The sequence below is a fragment of the Amblyomma americanum genome, chromosome 8 (genome assembly GCF_052857255.1).
Source record: "Amblyomma americanum isolate KBUSLIRL-KWMA chromosome 8, ASM5285725v1, whole genome shotgun sequence".
Classification (NCBI taxonomy): domain Eukaryota; kingdom Metazoa; phylum Arthropoda; class Arachnida; order Ixodida; family Ixodidae; genus Amblyomma; species Amblyomma americanum.
This window is the reverse complement of record NC_135504.1, coordinates 142,966,356-142,974,800: the sequence shown is the minus strand read 5'-3', so window position 1 is coordinate 142,974,800 and position 8,445 is coordinate 142,966,356.

The window sequence follows — 8,445 nt, the reverse complement described above, 5'->3', positions numbered from 1 at the left end:
CGAGAGAAAGGTGTAAATTTTTCTCTCAGAACTGCGCGAAAACTTGTATTCCGGCTCAAAACAACGGGATACATCGTTTTAGATCTAAAGTAGCATGATTCACGAGCATCGATTTTACAAGTCTTCGAAGAGTACACGAGAGAAAGGTGTAAACTTTTTCTCTCAGAACTGCGCGAAAACTTGTATTCCGGCTCAAATACAACGGGGGACATCGTTTTAGGTCGAAACTAGCAAGATTCACGAGCATCGATTTTACAAGTCGTCGAATATAGACGAGAGAAAGGTGTAAGCTTTTTCTCTCAGAACTGCGCGAAAACTTGTATTCCGGCTCAAAACAACGGGTTAAATCGTTTTAGATCGAAAATAGCAAGATTCACGAGCATCAATATTACAAGTCGTGGAAGAGTAGACGAGAGAAATGTGTAAACTTTTTCTCTCAGAACTGCGCGAAAACTTGTATTCCGGCTCAAAACAAAAGGTTACATCGTTTTAGGCCGAAACTGGCAAGATTCACGAGCATCGATTTTACAAGTCGTCGAATAGTAGACGAGAGAAAGGTGTAAACTTTTTCTCTCAGAACTGCGCGAAAACTTGTATTCCGGCTCAAAACGACGGGATACATCGTTTTAGATCGAAACTAGCAAGATTCACGAGCATCGATTTTACAAGTCCTCGAAGAGTAGACGAGAGAAAGGTGTAAACTTTTTCTCTCAGAACTCCGCGAAAACTTGTATTCCGGCTCAAAACAACAGGATACATTGTTTTAGATCGAAACTAGCAAGATTCACGAGCATCGATTTTACAAGTCGTCGAAGAGTAGACGAGAGAAAGGTGTAAACTTTTTCTCTCAGAACTGCACGAAAACTTGTATTCTGGCTCAAAACAACGGGATACATTGTTTTAGATCGAAACTAGCAAGATTCACGAGCATCGATTTTACACGTCGTCGAAGAGTACACGAGAGAAAGGTGTAAACTTTTTCTCTCAGAACTGCGCGAAAACTTGTATTCCGGCTGAAAACAACAGGATACATCGTTTTAGATCGAATCTAGCAAGATTCACGAGCATCGATTTCACAAGTCTTCGAAGAGTAGACGAGAGAAAGGTGTAAACTTTTTCTCTCAGAACTGCGCGAAAACTTGTATACCGGCTCAAAACAACGGGATACATCGTTTTAGATCGAAACTAGCAAGATCCACGAGCATCGATATTACAAGTCGTCAAAGAGTACACGAGAGAAAGGTGTAAACTTTTTCTCTCAGAACTGCGCGAAAACTTGTATTCCGGCTGAAAACAACAGGATACATCGTTTTAGATCGAATCTAGCAAGATTCACGAGCATCGATTTTACAAGTCGTCAAAGAGTAGACGTGAGAAAGGTGTAAACTTTTTCTCTCAGAACTGCGCGAAAACTTGTATTCCGGCTCAAAACAACGGGTTACATTGTTTTGATTGAAAGTAGCTAGATTCATGAGCATCAATAATACAAGTCGTGGAAGAGTAGACGAGAGAAATGTGTAAACTTTTTCTCTCAGAACTGCGCGAAAACTTGTTTTCTGGCTCAAAACAACGGGATACATTGTTTTAGATCGAATCTATCAAGATTCACGAGCATCGATTTCACAAGTCTTCGAAGAGTAGACGAGAGAAAGGTGTAAACTTTTTCTCTCAGAACTGCGCGAAAACTTGTATTCCGTCTCAAAACAACGGGATACATCGTTTTAGATCGAAAGTAGCGAGATTCACGAGCATCGATTTTACAAGTCTTCGAAGAGTAGACGAGAGAAAGGTGTAAATTTTTCTCTCAGAACTGCGCGAAAACTTGTATTCCGGCTTAAAACAACGGGATACGTCGTTTTAGATTGAAACTAGCAAGATTCACGAGCATCAATTTTACAAGTTGTCGAAGAGTAGACGAGAGAAAGGTGTAAACGTTTTCTCTCAGAACTGCGCGAAAACTTGTATTCCGGCTCAAAACGACGGGATACATCGTTTTAGATCGAAACTAGCAAGATTCACGAGCATCGATTTTACAAGTCCTCGAAGAGTAGACGAGAGAAAGGTGTAAACTTTTTCTCTCAGAACTCCGCGAAAACTTGTATTCCGGCTCAAAACAACGGGATACATTGTTTTAGATCGAAACTAGCAAGATTCACGAGCATCGATTTTACAAGTCGTCGAAGAGTAGACGAGAGAAAGGTGTAAACTTTTTCTCTCAGAACTGCACGAAAACTTGTATTCTGGCTCAAAACAACGGGATACATTGTTTTAGATCGAAACTAGCAAGATTCACGAGCATCGATTTTACACTTCGTCGAAGAGTACACGAGAGAAAGGTGTAAACTTTTTCTCTCAGAACTGCGCGAAAACTTGTATTCCGGCTGAAAACAACAGGATACATCGTTTTAGATCGTAACTAGCAAGATTCACGAGCATCGATTTTACAAGTCTTCGAAGAGTAGAGGAGAGAAAGGTGTCAAATTTTCCTCTCAGAACTCCGCGAAAACTTGTATTCCGGCTCAAAACAACGGGATACATCGTTTTAGATTGAAACTAGCAAGATTCACGAGCATCGATTTTACAAGTCGTCGAAGAGTAGACGAGAGAAAGGTGTAAACTTTCCTCTCAGAACTGCGCGAAAACTTGTATTCCGGCTCAAAACAACGGGATACATCGTTTTAGATCGAAACCAGCAAGATTCACGAGCATCGATTTTACAAGTCGTCGAAGAGTAGACGAGAGAAAAGTGTAAACTTTTTCTCTCAGAACCTCGCGAAAACTTGTATTCCGGCTCAAAACAACGGGATACATCGTTTTAGGTCGAAACTAGCAAGATTCACGAGCATCGATATTACAAGGCGTCGATGAGTATACGAGAGAAATGTGTAAACTTGTTCTCTCAGAACCGCCCGAAAACTTGTATTCTGGCTCAAAACAACGGGATACATCGTTTTAGATCGAATCTAGCAAGATTCACGAGCATCAATTTTACAAGTCGTCAAAGAGTAGACGAGAGAAAGGTGTAAACTTTTTCTCTCAGAACCTCGCGAAAACTTGTAATCCGGCTCAAAACAACGGGATTCATCGTTTTAGATCGAAACTAGCAAGATTCATGAGCATCGATTTTACAAGTCGTGGAAGAGTACACGAGAGAAAGGTGTAAACTTTTTCTCTCAGAACTGCGCGAAAACTTGTATTCCGGCTCAAAACAACGGGATACATCATTTTAGGTCAAAACTAGCAAGATTCACGAGCATCGATTTTACAAGTCGTCGAATATAGACGAGAGAAAGGTGTAAACTTTTTCTCTCAGAACTGCGCGAAAACTTGTATTCCGGCTCAAAACAACGCGTTACATCGTTTTAGATCGAAAGTAGCAAGACTCACGAGCACCGATTTTACAAGTCGTCGAAGAGTACACGAGAGAAAGGTGTAAACTTTTTCTCTCAGAACTGCGCGAAAACTTGTATTCCGGCTCAAAACAAAAGGTTACATCGTTTTAGGTCGAAACTGGCAAGATTCACGAGCATCGATTTTACAAGTCGTCGAATAGTAGACGAGAGAAAGGTGTAAACTTTTTCTCTCAGAACTGCGCGAAAACTTGTATTCCGGCTCAAAACAAAAGGTTACATCGTTTTAGGCCGAAACTGGCAAGATTCACGAGCATCGATTTTACAAGTCGTCGAATAGTAGACGAGAGAAAGGTGTAAACTTTTTCTCTCAGAACTGCGCGAAAACTTGTATTCCGGCTCAAAACGACGGGATACATCGTTTTAGATCGAAACTAGCAAGATTCACGAGCATCGATTTTACAAGTCCTCGAAGAGTAGACGAGAGAAAGGTGTAAACTTTTTCTCTCAGAACTCCGCGAAAACTTGTATTCCGGCTCAAAACAACAGGATACATTGTTTTAGATCGAAACTAGCAAGATTCACGAGCATCGATTTTACAAGTCGTCGAAGAGTAGACGAGAGAAAGGTGTAAACTTTTTCTCTCAGAACTGCACGAAAACTTGTATTCTGGCTCAAAACAACGGGATACATTGTTTTAGATCGAAACTAGCAAGATTCACGAGCATCGATTTTACACGTCGTCGAAGAGTACACGAGAGAAAGGTGTAAACTTTTTCTCTCAGAACTGCGCGAAAACTTGTATTCCGGCTGAAAACAACAGGATACATCGTTTTAGATCGAATCTAGCAAGATTCACGAGCATCGATTTCACAAGTCTTCGAAGAGTAGACGAGAGAAAGGTGTAAACTTTTTCTCTCAGAACTGCGCGAAAACTTGTATACCGGCTCAAAACAACGGGATACATCGTTTTAGATCGAAACTAGCAAGATCCACGAGCATCGATATTACAAGTCGTCAAAGAGTACACGAGAGAAAGGTGTAAACTTTTTCTCTCAGAACTGCGCGAAAACTTGTATTCCGGCTCAAAACAAAAGGTTACATCGTTTTAGGCCGAAACTGGCAAGATTCACGAGCATCGATTTTACAAGTCGTCGAATAGTAGACGAGAGAAAGGTGTAAACTTTTTCTCTCAGAACTGCGCGAAAACTTGTATTCCGGCTCAAAACGACGGGATACATCGTTTTAGATCGAAACTAGCAAGATTCACGAGCATCGATTTTACAAGTCCTCGAAGAGTAGACGAGAGAAAGGTGTAAACTTTTTCTCTCAGAACTCCGCGAAAACTTGTATTCCGGCTCAAAACAACAGGATACATTGTTTTAGATCGAAACTAGCAAGATTCACGAGCATCGATTTTACAAGTCGTCGAAGAGTAGACGAGAGAAAGGTGTAAACTTTTTCTCTCAGAACTGCACGAAAACTTGTATTCTGGCTCAAAACAACGGGATACATTGTTTTAGATCGAAACTAGCAAGATTCACGAGCATCGATTTTACACGTCGTCGAAGAGTACACGAGAGAAAGGTGTAAACTTTTTCTCTCAGAACTGCGCGAAAACTTGTATTCCGGCTGAAAACAACAGGATACATCGTTTTAGATCGAATCTAGCAAGATTCACGAGCATCGATTTTACAAGTCGTCAAAGAGTAGACGTGAGAAAGGTGTAAACTTTTTCTCTCAGAACTGCGCGAAAACTTGTATTCCGGCTCAAAACAACGGTTTACATTGTTTTGATTGAAAGTAGCTAGATTCATGAGCATCAATAATACAAGTCGTGGAAGAGTAGACGAGAGAAATGTGTAAACTTTTTCTCTCAGAACTGCGCGAAAACTTGTTTTCTGGCTCAAAACAACGGGATACATTGTTTTAGATCGAATCTAGCAAGATTCACGAGCATCGATTTCACAAGTCTTCGAAGAGTAGACGAGAGAAAGGTGTAAACTTTTTCTCTCAGAACTGCGCGAAAACTTGTATTCCGTCTCAAAACAACGGGATACATCGTTTTAGATCGAAAGTAGCGAGATTCACGAGCATCGATTTTAAAAGTCTTCGAAGAGTAGACGAGAGAAAGGTGTAAATTTTTCTCTCAGAACTGCGCGAAAACTTGTATTCCGGCTTAAAACAACGGGATACGTCGTTTTAGATTGAAACTAGCAAGATTCACGAGCATCAATTTTACAAGTTGTCGAAGAGTAGACGAGAGAAAGGTGTAAACGTTTTCTCTCAGAACTGCGCGAAAACTTGTATTCCGGCTCAAAACGACGGGATACATCGTTTTAGATCGAAACTAGCAAGATTCACGAGCATCGATTTTACAAGTCCTCGAAGAGTAGACGAGAGAAAGGTGTAAACTTTTTCTCTCAGAACTCCGCGAAAACTTGTATTCCGGCTCAAAACAACGGGATACATTGTTTTAGATCGAAACTAGCAAGATTCACGAGCATCGATTTTACAAGTCGTCGAAGAGTAGACGAGAGAAAGGTGTAAACTTTTTCTCTCAAAACTGCACGAAAACTTGTATTCTGGCTCAAAACAACGGGATACATTGTTTTAGATCGAAACTAGCAAGATTCACGAGCATCGATTTTACACTTCGTCGAAGAGTACACGAGAGAAAGGTGTAAACTTTTTCTCTCAGAACTGCGCGAAAACTTGTATTCCGGCTCAAAACAACGGGATACATCGTTTTAGATTGAAACTAGCAAGATTCACGAGCATCGATTTTACAAGTCGTCGAAGAGTAGACGAGAGAAAGGTGTAAACTTTCCTCTCAGAACTGCGCGAAAACTTGTATTCCGGCTCAAAACAACGGGATACATCGTTTTAGATCGAAACCAGCAAGATTCACGAGCATCGATTTTACAAGTCGTCGAAGAGTAGACGAGAGAAAAGTGTAAACTTTTTCTCTCAGAACCTCGCGAAAACTTGTATTCCGGCTCAAAACAACGGGATACATCGTTTTAGGTCGAAACTAGCAAGATTCACGAGCATCGATATTACAAGGCGTCGATGAGTATACGAGAGAAATGTGTAAACTTGTTCTCTCAGAACCGCCCGAAAACTTGTATTCTGGCTCAAAACAACGGGATACATCATTTTAGGTCAAAACTAGCAAGATTCACGAGCATCGATTTTACAAGTCGTCGAATATAGACGAGAGAAAGGTGTAAACTTTTTCTCTCAGAACTGCGCGAAAACTTGTATTCCGGCTCAAAACAACGCGTTACATCGTTTTAGATCGAAAGTAGCAAGATTCACGAGCACCGATTTTACAAGTCGTCGAAGAGTACACGAGAGAAAGGTGTAAACTTTTTCTCTCAGAACTGCGCGAAAACTTGTATTCCGGCTCAAAACAAAAGGTTACATCGTTTTAGGTCGAAACTGGCAAGATTCACGAGCATCGATTTTACAAGTCGTCGAATAGTAGACGAGAGAAAGGTGTAAACTTTTTCTCTCAGAACTGCGCGAAAACTTGTATTCCGGCTCAAAACGACGGGATACATCGTTTTAGATCGAAACTAGCAAGATTCACGAGCATCGATTTTACAAGTCCTCGAAGAGTAGACGAGAGAAAGGTGTAAACTTTTTCTCTCAGAACTCCGCGAAAACTTGTATTCCGGCTCAAAACAACGGGATACATCGTTTTAGATCGAAACTAGCAAGATTCACTAGCATCGATTTTACAAGTCGTCGAAGAGTAGACGAGAGAAAGGTGTAAACTTTTTCTCTCAGAACTGCACGAAAACTTGTATTCTGGCTCAAAACAACGGGATACATTGTTTTAGATCGAAACTAGCAAGATTCACGAGCATCGATTTTACACGTCGTCGAAGAGTACACGACAGAAAGGTGTAAACTTTTTCTCTCAGAACTGCGCGAAAACTTGTATTCCGGCTGAAAACAACGGGATTCATCGTTTTAGATCGAAAGTAGCAAGATTCACGAGCATCGATTTTACAAGTCTTCGAAGAGTACACGAGAGAAAGGTGTAAACTTTTTCTCTCAGAAATGCGCGAAAACTTGTATTCCGGCTCAAAACAACGGGACACATCGTTTTAGATTGAAACTAGCAAGATTCACGAGCATCGATTTCACAAGACTTCGAAGAGTAGACGAGAGAAAGGTGTAAACTTTTTCTCTCAGAACTGCGCGAAAACTTGTATTCCGGCTCAAAACAACGGGATACATCGTTTTAGATCGAAACTAGCAAGATCCACGAGCATCGATATTACAAGTCGTCAAAGAGTACACGAGAGAAAGGTGTAAACTTTTTCTCTCAGAACTGCGCGAAAACTTGTATTCCGGCTCAAAACAACGGGATACATCGTTTTAGATCGAAAGTAGCAAGATTCACGAGCATCGATTTTACAAGTCTTCGAAGAGTAGACGAGAGAAAGGTGTAAATTTTTCTCTCAGAACTGCGCGAAAACTTGTATTCCGGCTCAAAACAACGGGATACATCGTTTTAGATCTAAAGTAGCAAGATTCACGAGCATCGATTTTACAAGTCTTCGAAGAGTACACGAGAGAAAGGTGTAAACTTTTTCTCTCAGAACTGCGCGAAAACTTGTATTCCGGCTCAAAACAACGGGATACATCATTTTAGGTCAAAACTAGCAAGATTCACGAGCATCGATTTTACAAGTCGTCGAATATAGACGAGAGAAAGGTGTAAACTTTTTCTCTCAGAACTGCGCGAAAACTTGTATTCCGGCTCAAAACAACGCGTTACATCGTTTTAGATCGAAAGTAGCAAGATTCACGAGCACCGATTTTACAAGTCGTCGAAGAGTACACGAGAGAAAGGTGTAAACTTTTTCTCTCAGAACTGCGCGAAAACTTGTATTCCGGCTCAAAACAAAAGGTTACATCGTTTTAGGTCGAAACTGGCAAGATTCACGAGCATCGATTTTACAAGTCGTCGAATAGTAGACGAGAGAAAGGTGTAAACTTTTTCTCTCAGAACTGCGCGAAAACTTGTATTCCGGCTCAAAACGACGGGATACATCGTTTTAGATCGAAACTAGCAAGA